The following is a 19123-nucleotide window of genomic DNA, read 5'->3' as shown; positions in this document are numbered from 1 at the left end:
ACGTAGTCACTCACACCCCCACACTCACTCCAGTTGCTGGCACACACATGCACACAGAACAGAGAGTCCTTCACCCAGGAAAAGAGTTAGAAATGGAATTTAATAATAAGACAGGAGAAACTGCATTGATCAGGCACAGAGCATGGCCCAACAAGCATACTGACTGTTTACACGACTGGCTCTTCTTAGTCCCTAACTCCTCTATTTTCCTACACTTATGCCTCCCCAAATCACCTAGATCCATCCCTTTCCCTGCCTTTGGTTCCTCCCCTAAACATCCCGTAATGCTCTTCCCCCTGCATCTTATAATGTGTCCCACAGTGCTAGGTAGTAACTCCCTCTCAGTCTGTGAGGTGCTCTGAAGAGCTGTTCCTGTTGACTCATTGAGATGAGTTACCATCCTGGCCTATGGGGCTAAGGCCTTCCTGGGAGGGGCCAGGGCAGAGAGCTCATTTCTTTGCCTGGGTTATTGGGGTTCCCTCACCTGTTGTTGTGCCTCTGTGATCTTTTGTGGTTGTGGAGACAAGCTTTTTATCACATAACCTAACCGTTTCTACTTTTAGTCAGCTGTAGTAAAGCCAGATGTCCCTAACAGTTTGGAAATAGGCATAGAGTGTAATTTTCTGGATAAAATTATTGTGATGATTATAACTGAGAAAACTTTCTAAGATAATAGGCATAAACTCTATGGTTCTTATTGTTTACAAACTGGCTTAAAAAGGAATTTACTTGTATAAATTGGTGCAGCTATAACTAGAATCCCAGGTATCCTGATCAAATTACACTCTTACACTGGGCTCTGGGCTATATTGTATGAAGACAGTTTTATTTAAAAAAAAAATTTTTTTTTTTGGTTGATTTGGGGGGGGCTTGGGGGTGATAGTGGTCTAGTGAACCTGCTGTGTGTGTTACAGGAAGATCAGCATGTTTGGCAATTTCTAATTGTATAGTTACTCTCTCTTTCACTAGAGCAGCCTAAATTTCCCTTAGGCTATGTCTTGATGGGACAAGTATTGTTGTGGGACAGCATGATGAACTGGATTGGAGAATTAATTGAGTTTTACAATACTTGTTAAAAGGGGGGGAAAACAAAAACAAAAAAAACCAAAACAGGAACAGGATCAGTTCATCAGCAGCCTTACAAACAATTCTAACAGCATGATGCAAAGACAAGGAATAAGGGGAGATGAGGGTATGCTTCAGTTAATGTTGCAACAAACAAAATGCTTTTTAGGCTATTGCTTATGAATATATAGAGCCAAATAGGACTCCATATCATGACACCATTGTTGTATAGTTCCTAAATTATTCCTCTTAGGCTTGCTTTAATGCTACTTATGCAGGTATATTGTGTATAGGCTACAGGTGCCTAAATTGACAGAATTTCCTTAATACAGCAGCCTGTATAGAGTCACTTGACCTCTTTTCCATATTGCCTTTCACTATGCTTTTCCCTACCTCTTATAGTGTTCTAGTTTGCATCTGTATTATATTAGTAGCGTATCAAAGAAAAGTGTAAGAAGTAACCAATCAAATCAGAAGTTATTCCTTTGGCTATTTAACTTGATTAGCTTTGTAGCTATAGTAAGGCTAAACTATTGGTGTGTAAGGAAGTATGTGAACAGTAAGTTGATCAAAGATTGGTCTATTTGCACAATAGTTCTTGCTTTCTGTTTTTCTAAAGAGAAGTATAGAATATATACCTTTAGAGCACAATTTTTTTCCCCAGAAAAACCCTGCAAAGATTCATGTGAAGTGGTTGATCTGTTGTTCATGTCTGCGTGCATACCATTTTTTTAACTCACTTCTGAGTTATTATTTTACAGTTAAAATAGTAAACACACAAATACTGAAATTATATTAGTTAACTAATTTATTTTTATGGGTAAATGCACATGCATCCTCTACTTATAGAGCTATTTTGCCGCTAGCTCTTGAGTATATTTCAATTGTATTTATTATTTACATAAACATAGTGATTATTTATAAGCATCCTTAAGAAAGCAATTTAACTTATAGCATGCTATGTTATTGAATGAGTGTTAGTTTTGAGAGATATGCCCTCTCCTTAAGGTTGTAAAATGTGAGATTTTCTTTTAGTTGTGACTTATTTATCTGTTCTCTGAGCAGAGTTAGCAATATTTGCTTTATTTATCTGTAATCTGCTGTGTTTTGTTTTTTTTTAAAGGTAGTTCTAAGCTGTTTAACTGTCCTGCTACTAACCTGCTAATGTTATAGCATCAGTTGTGTGGTTCCACTGAGATCAGTACTGCCAGACTTAAAAGGAATCAAAATAGTTTAAGTAAAATGGCCAATTCTCTCTTTTCACTTGATGCTATTAATACCTAATTGGTCACTTAGACCATTTCTAATAGAAGCCGCTGTGTGTTGTCTTTAAATCATTCCATCTGCAGTGGAATGTTTGCTTTGAGTCCTCTACAGCATCTGCAAGTATAGGCCAATTTTAGCCTACTTGGGCCATAAAGGGCAGAGTGGGGAGGGTGGTGGTGGCAGCAGCGCTTAATGGGATGGATATCTGCAGTCAGAGTGGCATGAGGTAAATGGTCTATTTGTTCTCCCTAGTCCTCATTGAAGTCTTCAGTGACTTTACTAGACAACTTGAAGTCTTCTGCTTATCTTGAGTTGATTCATTTAAAGTTGATTGAACAATATAGAATTGCAACTTGATTCTGTCTTGGAAAAAAGAGAATACTCTGAGACTTTGTCTCACGCCATCATTTTCTTAAATACCTAGAGTACAGTAGAAGGGCTGCAGATGCCCAGGATCGATCACTGCGTGGGCCATGCTGTCCCATCATCCATTCTTGCCTCTAGTGTTTTAGTTGATCATGATTTTAACAAGTTTCAGTAATTCTTTATGGGCTTCAGCAACTGAGCAGTAATTAATTACTTATCATAGTAAGCCTCTTGAACTCTTCATCGTCTCTTTTTCCCTAATTCCAATTCTAAGAGCATTTGTTTTACTTCATTGCAAATTATTCCTTCAATTCCAGTTTCCAATTGTTTACAATTTAATTTTAAACAACACAAAGCCAATTGTACTATTACATAGACAACTACCATAACTAATAAGAAAATAATAAAATATTTCCAAACCATCCTCCAGTGTTTGGTAACCAACCCTACCAGTAAAATGGTTTTTCTTTAGCTACCGTATGTAAAATTTGTAATTGGTTTTGTATTTGATTTACATCTTTTTCTACTTCCATACTCTGCTTGACATAAAAGCAACAGGTATCATTAAGTAAAGACACCTCCTTGCACCGCTAATAAGTAATCTAGGGCCATGTGAGTTTGTAATGTTACTTGGGATAAAGATGTGGTTTTTATTTGCATGGCTTGGATTGCATCTACTGTAGAATTTTCAACTTTCTCAAGAGAAGCTGAAATATTTATATTAGCTTTTTCCAACTCTGATACTCCTAACCAGGGAAGGAAAGCTCATGCAAACTGGTGAAAGCCATATTGTCGGATAACAAATGGATTCAGTACAGAATGTTTTTTAATTTGTTTCACTTAGTTGTTTGGCCAATGGTTATGCATGGTATAAGTTGATAGATTTTTAATTCCAAAGGTTTCAGGGGATAAAATTCCCAGAATACAGGTACCACACCATTTAGGGAGTAAAGCCTTATAAGTATTAGGGCCACATAACCAATGGTATCCAGGGATAAAGAGGGTGGGGATTAAAGGGTTTGGTTTTGATTGGCAAGTGAGTGCAAGAGTGCTTTCAGTCTTATGGTATAGATTCCTAAAATCACTGGAACTGTGATTCCAGAAGTATTGACATTGGTTGGCTTCTCTTATTTCCCATAAAGGTTGCCTGGGTACTGCTTTGCTAGAGTTTAACAGGGTGATTTGTCCTTGGACGTCTATTTTTACCTTTTTATTTTCAATGTCTAGTTCCCAATAATTCAGACATTAGGACAGGGGGAGAAAATAAGATGAAAAACTTGTGGGTCGACATAAAGGTAGTTTAATGAAGAAAAGCAAAGGTCGCATGTGGGAAGCAAAGCAAAAAGAAAAAAGATTTATTCTCTACTTCCCATCAGCAGGTGATGTCCAGCCACTTCCTGGGAAGTAGGGCCATAGTACACGTAGCGGTTGCTTTGGAAGACAAATGCCTTAATAACAAATGTGTCCGTCTTCCCCCCACCCCCGCCATTTCTCTTAGCTTTTATTGCTGAGCATGACATCATATGGTATGGGATAGCCCTTTGGTGAGTTTGGGTCAGCTCTCCCAGCTATGTCCCCTCCCAACCTCTTGGCCACCCCCAGCCTGCTGGCCTTTGTGGGTGGTTGGAGCGACAGCCTTGATGCTGTGGAGCGCTGCTCGGCAGTAGCCAATACATTGGTGTGTTACCAACACCGTTCTAGCTACAAATGAGAAGCACAGCACTATATGGGCTGCTATGAGGAAAGTTAATTCCATCCAGGCCAAACTCAGTACATATAAGTATACATTCTTATAAGTTAGTATATGATTAGTAATATAAACTCAATGCAAAACCCCAGAGCAAACACAGCTAGTATTTCCAGAAACATTTGACAGGTTCAGGTGATAACAATAGACCCATCGAAGTCTATTTGCAGGGTTGTAAATTGTTCTTCTGTTGACCTTTGGTCAAAGGAAGTTCATCCAGATCATTCAGCTCTGCTGTGACAGTTGATACACTCTGCCTTGTGTCTGAAGGTGGCATGACCCTTTTACACTGGGAAGCATGGATCCAGTTGAGCAGGCCCTTGCACTGTACCGCAGTATTGGTAATTACCAGTACCTGATAAAGGTCCCTTCTAGTGCGGCTGAAGTACATGTTTTTGCTGGTATACCTTAACATTCTCCTGGTTTCAAGGAATGACAGACTTCAGTGGCAGGTTCAGGTAAGGCTTCTTTCAGCTGTTTGTGGAAAGCCTTTGTCTCACACCATCATTTTCTTAAATACCTGGACTACAGTAGAAGGGCTGCAGAGCTCCAATCTTTTGAGGTCCATTCTGACCTGGGCTGTTCTATGATTCTATGAAAGTCCTGCACCTGGGGTGGAACAACCCCATGTACCAATATACACTGGGGGGCCACTCAGCTGGAAAGCAGCTTTGCAGCAAAGGCCCTTGAGGGTCCTGGTGGACACCAAGTTGAACATGAGCCAGCAATGTTCCCTTGTGGCAATGAAGGCAAATGGTATCCTCAGCTGCATTAGCAGGCATGTTACCAGCAGGTCGAGGGAGGAGATCCTTCCCCTCTGCTCAGCACCAGGAGGCCACACCTGGAGTACCATGTCCAGTTCTCAGATCCCCCAGTACTGGAGAGAGTCTAAGAAAGGGCCACAAAGATGATTAAAGGACTGGAGCATCTCTCCAATGAGGAAAGGCTGAGGAGAGCTGGGACTATTCAGCCTGGAGAAGAGAAGGCTCAGGGGAGGATCTCATCAAATTATATAAATATCTGAAGGGAGGGTGCATCAAGGATGGAGCCAGGTTCTTTTCAGTGGTGCCTAGTGACAGGAGAAGAGGCAATGGGCACAAACTGAAGCACAGGAGGTTCTGTCTGAACATCAGGAAAAACTTTTTTACTGTGAGGGTGATGGAGCACTGGAACAGATTGCCCAGAGAGGTTGTGGAATCTCTATCCTTGGAGATATTCAAAAGCCATCTGGACATTGTCCTGGGCAACTGGCTGTAGGTGTCCCTGCTTGAGCAGGGGGGTTGGACAAGATGACCTCCAGAGGTCCCTTCCCATCTCAACCATTCTGTGATTAGGAAACACATAAAGCACAAGCCTGGTTTAACAGGTGGCTGTAAAATTGCTCCACAACCCTGGGCAAGGGGAGCTTTCCCCACCATCACCTGCCCTTTCTGTGTGACACCTCAAAATAGAGTTTCTGTTTCACAGGCACATCAGCCGGTTCTTCTGGTTCATGTGGTCTTTTTCAGGCATGCCTTTGGGGCTTTTCCTTATTGTCACCACACACATGTTCTTCTGAAGTTGGTATTTTGTTCTGGTTTTCTGTTTTCACAGACAGTGTTGCCTGTGTCTTGCAGCACAGTGCAAAGCCCAAAGTCTGCCCCAGTAATACTGCATGGTCATCCTGGGCTGGGCCTGGGTGCAGGGGCCTCTGACTCCAGATCACAGGATTGCTGTCACCTTTGCACAGTGTGGGGGTTGTGCAAGGGAGCCCTTGGTGGCCCTCCTAGGACAGGTCCATAGCCCTCAGGCATGTTCCAACTTGTTCATGCACCCTGTCTTCTTGAACTTCCCCCCCCCAACATGTTAGGGTTTGTTCAGCAACCTTGTAAAGTGGGGGGCCCCAAACCTGCCTTTTACTTTCATTTAATTACTTTATCTTCACATTTTAACTTTAATTATTTATTTCATTAGGTCTTATTAAATATTGTTTTCTATTTGTATATATGAGCACTTCCTGGGCCAAAGGAAATGTGCAGCCAATCAGAGTGGGATCTGAGATCACATGGGTATGATGGTTTAAAAAAATGGCAACTAGGCAATCACAGAGGACTATGAAAACACATAGGGTATGATGTTGTAAAAAATGATGGCCTCTACGTATGTAGTGGTCAGGGGCTTCCTGTTCTGACGTACTTCTGGGTAAACTGGAAAGGGTGGCTGGTCCTGTCAGCCAATCTCAGGGCAGTTTGAAAACATGTAGGTCATGATGCTTTTAAAATGGTGTCTCCCTGCTGTAAAATGGCACCTGAAACAAAATGTGTATTCAGTGGAAGAGGACTTCCTGCTCTAATGCTTTTTTAAGGTAGACTGTAAGGGGTGGCTGGTCCTGACATCCAATCACAGGGCTGCCTGAGAACGTGGGGTATTGTGGTGTCAAGAAATGTCCATCAGTCAATCACAGAGCTGTATTAAAACATGTGAGCCATGACATTTTACAAAATGGCAGTTCCCTGACATAAAATGGCATCTGAAACAAAATGGTGACCCCTGTGTATGTAGTGGGAGGGGACTTCCTGTTCTGACATATTCCCAGGTAAACTGGAAGGGGCGGCTGGTCCTGCCAGCCAATCACAGGGCAGTCTTCGAACACACGGTATTATGTTTTATGAAATGGCAACCCCCAGGGGCAAAAGGAGGTGAAGTAAATAGACCACATGACAAGAAGCAGGGAGGGATTTCTGGGGCAAAGGGGACATGTGACTGGCACTGGGGTGAGTCTTCCTCTGGAAGTTGGGGGCATGGCACCTATCACTATTTATCTTGGATAAATATCCTTATACTACTTTTCTCTTCTGTCCTCTCCAAGCTGAGAAGGTATGTGGTAACTTCATGATTGATATGAGTGGGGTCCACTGCAGTGAGATAACATCAGGCAGGCAATTCCATCACCTCATTGCCGTTTTAGTTTCTTTGCCTTTTCATTTCAGCATCAATATTTCTCCTCCTGCCCCAATCTGCTTTTAATTATTAGGAGACTATCAGTTAGTAAACCATTGGAGCAGCTTCCACACAAACATTTCTTTCCATACTGTCATTCTCCATTGAAAAAAGATCATCAATGCTTTAGTGGCATTGAGACCAGTGCAGTTCAATCTAACTTTCAAGGGTCAGGAGACACTTTAGCAAACAAGCAACCCTGGTGAGTGAAAGGGAGCGTTGGAAAACCCATATTGTTCTTTTGTGTGTCATGGACTGGTAGACTGACTTGAGGGTACCATTTTTTCCATTGTAGGCAGCAGGAACTGAGGTTTCAAAGTCACAACATAAAAACCTGGGGAAAAGACACAACTATATAGGTCTTGCTCAGGTCAACACATGGTCAAGGAAAAGTGGCAGAAGACTGGTTTTGTTTCTCAACTTTCAGTTTCAGTTGCTGTTACAAGCAGAAGGACAGATTTCCACCTACTTCCTCCTCACATCAAAAAAAAAAAGCCAACAAAAAAACCCAGGCTTTTTGGCAAATTAAAGGCTTTGTTTAGTAATGCCACCATATTGCTTCTTGGAAAATAGTTTAGGGGTCTCATTATTTCCTTTCTCCCCCAGTATTCACTGTTACTAGCTGAACTTAATTTCTCAGGAAGTAACTGGACCCATCTTGGTAATGCATCACAGCAGTCCCATAGCCCTTGAGCATCAAGGGAAATGCCCCCCGGCTAGAACCCAGGCTAGATTGCTTCATTAATTTCCACAGGTCTGCTAAAAACATGGTCATGCAGGATAAAGGTGGCAGAATCAAGCCCTCAGTGTTTCTTGGTCAGGCTTTTTCCCACCTCCAAGGAACAGAAAGCAAAGAAAACACAAAGTTAGGATGAGCCTTCACAGAAGTTTTGAACTCTTACTGTTTGATTTTAGGCACAAATCAAGCATTAGGATATGCTAAAGTTAAGGTTGCCCAAATGAAAAAAATGCCTCAGAAATCCTATCAGTTAAACTTGTACTCATCTCTCGGTTCATAACTTGGGGTTGAAATCATTAGATCACAGGCCTTTCCACTTAAGCTAAGGAGTAAGTTAACAGCTGTAATAATAGGCTTTTCTCATCTTGTTCTCATCACTATTCTGCTTAGAGGATGAGGTCCTTTTAGGAGACTTAACAGATATTTGCTGATAGCAGAGGAAAGGCAACACTCCAGGCTCTTAGGTCCCATTTCCAGAATTGAACATGCCCTAGAGTTTGGCAATTCATATCCCATGATCTGTACAGTATCTGCAAGCCAGCAGTCCTGGGAGCCGCTGCCAAACACAAACAGAACACATGAAGTTCCCACATATGCAAGCAGAAAAAATGTGGAAAAATTACATCACACTCACCATTGACAGTTGGCTTATTCAGTTTTGTTTGTAAACGAACACTATTGTAGCAGCACAGCACAAGACTATGTGGCCTTTTTTTCTGTGATTAAAACAAAGAAAGATAAAAAAATCTCTGCTCCTTCCATCCAAAGCCTGATCATCTCTGCTGGTCCTGTCCAAATTTTGAGCCCTCATTTCAGAGCATAGGGTGCTATGTTTTCTCAATGATATAGCAGTCACATTTCCACAGACACAAGTCTCTGCACTGTATTGTGCATGCACAGTAAATTCAACATATTCAGAACAGATGAGATTTAATCAGTCATGCAAAGATCAGAAAAATCAGACTTGCTACAAACTCTCAAGTTTGTCCATATGGACATAATGGATATAGCCAGGACTTCCAGACATATCACAGAAGCTCTGCCTGGGCACTGAACATCTGGAAGATAAGGAAAATGCTCTCAATCCTCAAAGATTTTCCTCCTCTTCCCTCCTCTGAAAAAAAAGGGCACATCCAGATGTCTGGTAGTTCTGCTCACTGAAACAAATTAGAAACTGGATAAACAATACATTCTCTCCCTCTTCACACTATTATTTTCCAAACTAGCAGAACTGTTCATCTGAAACATACCCCCCCACACACAAAAAAAAAAACAAAACCAACCAAAACAAACCCCCAACAATAACAGGAATAACAGGCAGACACCCAGCATGGAAGACTTCCTTACAAATAGTTTAGAACTGAAGTTAGAAGCAGCTTAAATAGAGGACTTAGAACAGGGAGTGTAAAGCAACCTTAACCATCAATGATGCTTTAACTACTAGTTAGCTTTCTAAGACACCATAGAATGTAGAATGGCAAGTGGTTTTGGTTTTGTTTCTTTCCCAAAGCACCCCACCTGCTCTTTGATCATGACCCCCCCTCCCCCGCTAGTGCAAATAACTGTTAATCCATCATACTGTTTAAGGTACTCCAGATATAGCATAAGACCAAAAAATATTCTGTTCTCTCAGCCAAATGTGAGTGACCCCATCTCCACCCAGCTCCCCAAGTCCTCCAAAGTTTTATTTGTTCTCAGATTTACACATTCAGATTTGAATTTTTGAGGCGGGGGGGCGAGCCCCGAGGGGGGCTCTCGCTTCTGGCGCCAAGCGCCTGGCACATGCCGGGCACGACCTGCTCCGGTGACAGCAGCAAGGTGGGGAGTTTGACTGGGGCAGTACACCTGTCAAAGCGTAACGCAGGTGTCCTAAGGCGAGCTCAGGGAGGACAGAAACCTGTGGAGCAGAAGGGCAAAAGCTCTCTTGAACTTGATTTTCAGTACGAATACAGACCATGAAAGCGGGGCCTCATGATCCTTCTGGCTTTTTTGGTTTTAAGCAGGAGGTGTCAGAAAAGTTACCACACGGATAACTGGCTTGTGGCAGCCAAACGTTCATAGCGACGTCACTTTTTGATCCTTCGATGTCGGCTCTTCCTATCATTGTGAAGCAGAATTCACCAAGCGTTGGATTGTTCACCCACTAATAGGGAACGTGAGCTGGGCTTAGACCGTCATGAGACAGATTAGTTTTACCCTACTTGGGTAAAGAACTGGCTGGATAGCCAGGCCCAAAGAGTGGTGGTGAATGGAGTTTACTCCAGTTGGCGGCCGGTCACAAGTGGTGTCCCCCAGGGCTCTGTGTTGGGGCCAGTCCTGTTTAATATCTTTATCGATCCGGACGAAGGGATCGAGTGCACCCTCAGTAAGTTTGCAGACAACACCAAGTTGGGCAGGAGTGTTGGCCTGCTTGAGGGGAGGAAGGCTCTACAGAGGGACCTGGACAGGCTGGATCAATGGGCCAAGGCCAATTGTATGGGGTTCAACAAGGCTCAGTGCTGGGTCCTGCACTTGGGCCACAACAACCCCATGCAACGCTACAGGCTTGGGGAAGAGTGGCTGGAAAGCTGCCTGGCAGAAAAGGACCTGGGCGTGTTGGTTGACAGCCGGCTGAATATGAGCCAGCAGTGTGCCCAGGTGGCCAAGAAAGCCAATGGCATCCTGGCTTGTATCAGAAATAGTGTGGCCAGCAGGACTAGGGCAGTGATCCTGCCCCTGTACTCAGCACTGGTGAGGCCGCACCTCGAATACTGTGTTCGGTTTTGGGCCCCTCACTACAAGAGAGACATTGAGGGGCTGGAGCGTGTCCAGAGAAGGGCAACGAAGCTGGGGAAGGGTCTAGAGCACAAGTCTGATGAGGAGTGGCTGAGGGAACTGGGGTTGTTCAGCCTGGAGAAAAGGAGGCTCAGGGGAGAGCTTATCGCTCTCTACAACTACCTGAAAGGAGGTTGTTGAGAGGTGGGGGTCGGTCTCTTCTCCCAGGTAACGAGTGATAGGACAAGAGGAAATGGCCTCAAGTTGTGCCAGGGGAGGTTTAGACTGGATATTAGGAAATTTTACTTCACTGAAAGGGTTGTCAAGCATTGGAACAGGCTGCCCAGGGAAGGGGTTGAGTCGCCATCCCTGGAAGCATTTAAAAGACGTTTGGATGAGGTGCTTAGGGACATGGTATAGTGGTGGTCTTGGTAGTGTTAGGTTAACAGTTGGACTCAATGATCTTAAAGGTCTTTTCCAACCTATACGATTCTGTGATTTTGTGAATAAGTGTCTATTAAAAAGCATGCATACTGGCATCCTGAGGTTATGCTCAGTTTTCTTGATCAAACAGATGTAGCTTTGAGTAGAAATTATAACTTAAAGTCCAACTCCAATACTTTGAGGTGCATATATAAATTTCATAAGGCTATCCAAACACTCACATATAAACAACTAGAGCATATATTTCTGTAAGTATCTGCTCTCTCTAGGCACCTTACTTGCATGTTGTTAGACTCTTTCACCTGGGACTTTAACTCTTCAATCCCAGGCACAGCTTCTAAAACCAACTACAGTAACCTGAGAAACACTTCTACCTTCTCTTGCCCCAAATGCAGAATCACCTTGCCCCTCAAGTTACCTTGTGATCTAGGCCACATAAGAGATCTGGTCAGCTTTGGGTAACCTCTGCAGTTGAGCCAATGCACCCTTCATTTTCACCTTCCCCAATGCAGCTTACTTCATAACTGCAGAATCTGAGTGCGAACATGAAGACAGGCAACTGCGTGGCTGGGGTCAGAGGTGGGAGGGAGGGCAGGACTGAGCTAAGCAACCTATGCCTCCACCCAATTAAGACAACTGCATAGGGATAAGAGGCCTTTGTTACTGTTACTACTAAGGAAAAAAGTTGCAGCCTGACTTCAACCACTTTTTGGGCACTGGAACTTCTATATAAGAAAATAATGGTACAAGTATTCCATCACTAAAGATTAGAATATACAGAAAACCTGTTTTCATCTTTCCCAGAACTCTGAGCTACTTGTTTTGTGGGTTTTTTTCCTCTCAATAAACCAAGACACCCAAGGACAAACTACATAAGACCAGGAACAACAACAATCTTTCGGACACTTGGAAAACTCACTTTCCTTGTCCCACGTGGTCTATGAATACAATGTGACAGCCAAGCACAGAGTATTGCTTTCAGTTGGAAGGAACAATATGACAAGCTTCCACCTTCTTCACCTACAAGCCACAATCATGCAGATGACATCTCACCACCAGGCTATCTCATTCACATAAATCCAATAGACTCAAATGCTTGGATTCTTATAAGGCATTTTAAAGACACCACAGTGAATCTCCAGCAGTGCAACAATCAATGGGAAACACTCACAGCACTGGAGTGTCTTAAATTTAAGTCTAAACATACAAAAGATGCTAGATCCCTCTCTATGCACTATAAGAGGTCCCACTAATCCTGTTTTTCTTACCACACTGGCCTCCACCAAGACATTTGTCTCCCATACTTCTCTTTCCTTCTAGGTCTCATGAAAAATGACTTTCAGTTGGTGGTCCATGAGGAGACAGTGGGCAGAAGTTAATAGTTCAACTAACCTCTACTAATTCACGTCCATGAGAAATTCATGTCATGAGAAAAATAAGATGGGAGATATCTTGATCTTTTTTTTGTACATTTTTGACCACAAGGAACTTCTTCTTATTGACTTTGATTAAGGAAGATCCATCAGCACTTGTTTGGAAACACTTTCCCTTTTCTTCTCTCATATTATATTTCATAAACTCATTAAAAATGCCACTTTCCTTCTCTGCTGTCTGATGCAATGAAATCAGGATACAGTGCATCAGATGCAGGATTCCAGCCTCACTTTGCATTACTGTGCTCAGAAATCTGCCTCCTCCCAGAAAAGGCTACAGTCATATCACCCAGGGAAGGAGCCAGTGACTGTTCCTTCTCACTTGCACATATACCTTTCTTTCAACTAGCTTCCCCTTTAAGTAGTGTGGGACAGATAAAGTTGTCTCTTCAACCAAGTTTGTAAAGAAACAGATGTTTTCCAACCACTGACTGACTGAACTGAGCTGAAAACAGACTTCTGAACTGAACCCAGGAACACAACGCAACACAGACTGCTAGCAGCAGCAGCATACAAAGTTACCATTAAAAGGCATTTTACCGTCTGCTCCCACAGATGGAGATGTCAAACATATATCCACAACAGTAACATCTCTCCACTCTGCTATCTTGCAAGTGAGCAAAATCATTATTCTGGTTCAAGGTACAGTGAGGGTGTTTCAGGAATGCCAATTTATCATTGATATAGTGACCTAGGTATGAACACCACGCATTTAGCTTAACTACATTGTATTGGGAATAATTGGCAGGGTTTTGGTAGTGGGTGGGGTTGCAGGAGTGATCTGTGTAGGAGGAGGTAATTTTGCATTATTAATCCCACATTGCCACAGGGGGAATCAATGTTACGCCTAATTAGTAAACTGGTACAAATAAAATAAGCAGTAGTATAACTATAAAATGCACTGTCTAGGTGAATTCCCCTTACCTCAAACAAAGGAGATAAATTCACAGAGGCCCAAAGAGCAGTTCAGGTCATAACAAGGTGATTTGCAGTTGGGAAAAAACCCAAACATTTGGCTTTATTTCAACTCACTTTTTAAGCAGGACCATCTTGGTAGAATTAAGCCACCTAGACTATATCTTGGCATAGATCTAGGAGACAACACGCAGCAACTCTGGTTTGTCCTTGTGACTTCTTTGTAGCCTCCTTGTCAACAACAGCTTCAGAAGCAATATGATGAAGATCCTGATAGATGAAGAGCTAATGGGTGAAAAAGAAACCCACTCCTTGGCCTTTTAAGGGGCTTCCTTTAATCTAAATGCCAATTCTGTTCCCAGCTTCTTTCAGTTTAACTCATATATGCAGAGTTTCACCTAAACTCTCACTCACTAGCTGACTCTCCATTCAGAGCAATTAATCCAACCCCTGAGAGGGCAAACAGAACTGTCTGCCTGGTGACATAAACATTTGTTTACCCCTAGTCTATTATATCTAAAATCCTTCTCAGACAAAAAAAAATTCTAAGGCTGTTGCTGTAACCAGACGTAACCAAAATGATTAGTTTGTTCTTTTGTAACTAAGCAACATAGAGATAGGAGCAGGGTAGACAATACTTTAATGTTGTGTTTGTACACCTATGGCTATGGATATGCTGCTATGCCCAAAGACAATAGGATGAGGAGTAGTACGGACATGCTGCTATGCTCCCAGTACAGCCCCAGCCCATCTCGACAATGAGTCTAGGAGTAGTTAGAATAATTGGTTTGTGTTAGAATAGGAATAAGGGTGCCAAATCATTGTTAGGGACCATGCACCATGAAGAAGGGAAGCAAGTTACATAAGCAAGGTGATATTGCACATGGCCAGAAGAAGGGGTCGACTAAAGGACACACCTGTATGTCCACCAAGGACCACCAGAGACCCCCACGGAAGCCCCTCGGAGTTCAAGGACACATGCGTAATGACCATGCAAATACAATAATTAGTCCTGGGAAATAGAATGAATATGCATGATCATTCTGGGAAATTTGATGCATATGTATGCAACTAGACAATATAAGTTTTGGCTGATGTAACCTGTGGCATGCACTCTAGGTGGAACGATCCCCTGTGCATCTGGTGCCATAATAAAGAATGCCTGCTTCTTAATACTACATTGGTGTTAAGGAGTTTGATTCCCGATTTTGGTGACATTAAGAGCAAACAATTTGATTTGTACAGAGGATTCCCACAAACCAAAAGCTTTTCTTTCAGTTAGGTACGAGCAATGTAGTAAAGGACTCTCAGATCAAATTAGCATTTTTCAATTATCTGGAAGATATTCTTTTTACAGTTAGGTATTAGCCCCTAACTGCAGGCAAAAGCCTGCAGAACATTGCATCATTAATTTATATCTTGCAATACCATAAATATATCGAATTCCTGCTTAGCTGTTAATCTAAAATGTACTGTCTGGCAATTTTTAATATAACTTCTGTAGAATGCAAGAATCATGAAAGTGTTACTTTGTTTTTAGCAGCATCATATAGCTTGTACTCATAAACAGTCAGTCGCCGATGGGAGCTGCTCCGGAGCTGGCCCTATCCGCAGCGGAGCGGCAGATCTCGGCGCACAGGGGGTCTTCCTGAGGCAGGGAAACGCCAGGGCAGCGGAGAGACCTGCCAGGAGCCGGCAGCTCTCGCGGGAGACGCTGACGAGGCCTGGGCGTTGCCAGAGCAACCGCGATCACCCCCACGCCTATAAAAAGCAGCCTAGGGAGCGCTACGAACATAGCGTGGTGCGGCAGTTTGCACGTCAGGGTGCACAGGAAGGGCCTAGTCACCCTACCAGCTCAAGAGGTGAGTTCAATTGCTGGTCATCACCCTCTCAGAAGGAGCTTGCTTAGCTATGGTATCCACCTGGTGGAAAGTCGTGTCCTCTGCACTTGCCAGAATGGATATGGCAACCCAGACAGAGCTCCCACAAAAACATGCAGCCATCCAGGTCTCAGGCTGCAGGGAGTGCCAGAGCCTTTCACTGGTAAGGGATGGCAGTAGTGAGAACAGCTGTGTGAGGTGTGACCAGGTGGATGATCTGCTCAGCCTGATGGCAGAGCTACAAGAGGAAGTAGAAAGGTTAAGAAGCTTCAGGGAGTCTGAGAAAGAGATAGACTGGTGGAACCATGCTCTGCTGTCCCTGAGGCAGAAACAGGAACAGCCACCAGAAAAAAACCCAAGATCAAGGGGATCCTGTATCCTTCCCTTGCCAGGCTGAAGGCAGTAGCTTAAAGGAAAAGAGTGAATGGAGGCAAGTCCATGCTCGTGGTGGCAGGCGAAGGCCCTCCTTGCCCACCTCGCCTCCCCAGGTGCCTCTGTACAACAGGTATGAGGCCCTGGAGGTGGAAGGCCAGTCAATGGATGATGTGGATGACGGTCCATCTACATCAGAGATGTTGCCAAGGTCAGAAAGGCCCACCCCCTGTATCATGACCACCTCCATGAGGAAGAAAAGATGGGTTATAGTTGTAGGTGACTCCCTTCTGAGGGGAACAGAGGGTCGATTATGCCAGACAGACCCTCCTCTTAGGGAAGTCTGCTGCCTCCCTGGGGCCCGGGTTAAGGACATCACTAGGAAACTTCCTAGCCTGGTACGACCCTCGGACTATTACCCATTACTGCTCTTCCATGTGGGTGGCGATGAAGCCACAATGTGTAGTCCAAGGGCGATCAAAAGAGACTTCAGGGCCTTGGGATGGTTGGTAAGGGAATGTGGAGCACAGGTAATGGGAGCCAACAGTGAAACACCAGTGAAATACCTCAAAGGAATTAAGGGGTGTTCCTCTAAGAAGGTGACATGGCCGACAGCCCAGCTGAAGTGCCTCTACACCAATGCATGCAGCATGGGCAACAAACAGGAGGAGTTGGAAGCCACTGTGCCGCTAGAAAGCTGCGACCTAGTTGCCATTACTGAAACTTGGTGGGACGAATCCCATGACTGGAGTGCGGCTATCAATGGCTACAGGTTGTTCAGAAGGGACAGATGAGGAAGGAGGGGCAGAGGCATTGCCCTCTATGTCAAGAAATGGATAGAGTGTGAAGAGCTGTCTCTAAAGAATAGCCATGAGCAGGTTGAAAGCTTATGGGTAAGAATTAGAGACCGAGGCAACAAAGGGAGCCTTGTGGTTGGTGTCTGCTACAGGCCACCCGATCAAGGGGAGCCTATTGGTGAAGCCGTCTTACTCCAGCTACAGAAGGCATCGTGCTCGCAAGCTCTCATCCTGCTATGGGACTTCAACCACCCTGACATCTGCTAGAAAACTAGCACAGTGAGCTATAGGCAATCCAGGAGACTCCTGGAGTGCATTGAGGATAACTTCTTAAGCCAGGTAGTAGACAGCCCTACCAGAGGGGATGCAATACTGGACCTGTTGGTCACCAGTGCAAGTGAGCTCATCAGTGACATCAAGATTGGAGGCAGCCTGGGCTGCGGTGATCATGCACTGGTGGAGTTCACAGTCCTGAGGGATATGGGACAGGTGAAGAGTAAAGTCAGGACCCTGAATTTTAGGAAAGCAAATTTCCAGCTCTTCAAGGAGTTAGTCAGTAGGAACCCCTGGGAAACTGCCCTCAGGGACAGGGGAGCAGAACAGAGCTGGCAGATCTTTAAGGATGCTTTCCATAGAGCGCAAGAGCTCTCAATTCCCATGTGTAAGAAATCAGGAAAGGAAGGCAAGAGACTGGCATGGATGAGTCAAGACCTGCTGGTCAAACTAAAGGGCAAGAAGGAAATGCACAGGCAGTGGAAGCAGGGACAGGTATCCTGGGAAGAGTATAGGGACGCTGCCCGCTTGTGTAGGGATGGGGTCAGGAAGGCCAAGGCGCAGCTGGAGCTGAACTTGGCAAGCGATGCAAAGAATAGTAATAAGGGCTTCTACAGGTATGTCAGCCAGAAAAGGAAGGTCAAAGAAAGCATACCCCCCCCCCCCCCGATGAACACGACTGGCAAACTGGTAACAACAGACAAGGAGAAGGCTGAGGTACTCAACAACGTCTTTGCCTCAGTCTTCACTGGCAATCTCTCTTCCCACACCTCTTGAGTGGGTGGACCGCAAGACGGGGACTGGGGGAGCAAAGTCCTTCCCATCATAGGAGAAGATCAGGTTCGTGACCACCTGAGGAACCTGAACATACATAAGTCTATGGGACCCGACAAGATGCATCCCAGAGTCCTGAGGGAATTGGCTGATGTAGTTGCCAAGGAAAGCAGGACATCAGCATGGCTCAGTAAGGACTTCCTGGTCAAACTAAAGTGCAAGAAGGAAATGCACAGGCAGTAGAACCAGAGACATTTATTCTGGGAAGAATATAGGGATGCTGCCTGGATGTGTAGAGATGGGATCAGGAAAGCTAAGGCACAGCTGGAGCTGAATTTTGCAAGGGATGTGAAGAATCATAAGAAGGGCTTCTACAGGTGCGTTGGCCAGAAAAGGAAGACTAAAGAAAATGTATCCCACCCCCCAATAAATGAAACAGGGGATCTGGTGATAACTGACATGGAGAAGGCAGAGGTACTCAACTTTTTTGCCTCAGTCTCCACTGGTAATCTCTTGCCACATCTCTCAAGCCCCTGAAACTCAAGGCAGGTAGGGACTAGGGGAACAAAGTGCCTCCCATTGTAGAAGATCAGGTTCAAGACCACCTGAGGAACCTGAATATACATAAGTTTATGGGACCCAACGAGATGCATCCCAGGGTCCTGAGGGAATTGGCTGATATAGTTGCCAAGCCACTCTCCATGATATTTTAAAAGTCATGGCAGTCAGGTGAAGTCCCCAGTGACTGGAAGAAGGGAAACAACACGCCCATTTTTAGAAAGGGTAATAAGGAGGACCATGGGAACTACCGACCTGTCAGCCTCACCTCTGTGCCTGGGAAGATCATGGAACAGATCCTCATAGAAGCTATGTTAGAGCACATGGAGGACAGGGAGGTGATTCAAGACAGCCAGCATGGCTTCACCAAGGGCAAGTCTTGCTTGATCAACCTATCGGCCTTCTATGATGGAGTGACTACATCAGTGGACAAGGGAACAGCTATGGATGTCATCTGTCTGGACTTCTGTAAGGCCTTTGACAGAGTTCCCCACAACATCCTTCTCTCTAAATTGGAGAGATATGGATTTGATGGGTGGACTGTTCGGTGGATGAGGAATTGGCTGGATGGTCGCATCCAGAGGGTAGTGATCAATGGCTCAATATCTGGATGGAGATCAGTGATGAGTGGTGTCCCTCAGGGGTCCGTATTGGGACCAGTCCTGTTTAATATTTTCATCAATGGCATAGACAGTGGGATCAAGTGCACCCTCAGCAAATTTGCAGATGACAACAAGCTGAGTGGTGCAGTTGACACACCT

General features: G+C 44.3%; 1 pseudogene; it reads left to right on the top strand.

Moving 5' to 3' along the window:
• LOC140650723 (beta-hexosaminidase subunit beta-like) overlaps positions 1-14032 on the top strand; it is a 112129-nt pseudogene extending 98097 nt beyond the window's left edge.
• Positions 14033-19123: the final 5091 nt, after the last annotated feature.

The sequence above is a fragment of the Ciconia boyciana genome, chromosome 4 (genome assembly GCF_034638445.1).
Source record: "Ciconia boyciana chromosome 4, ASM3463844v1, whole genome shotgun sequence".
Classification (NCBI taxonomy): domain Eukaryota; kingdom Metazoa; phylum Chordata; class Aves; order Ciconiiformes; family Ciconiidae; genus Ciconia; species Ciconia boyciana.
This window is presented reverse-complemented; position numbering and strand designations above follow the sequence as displayed.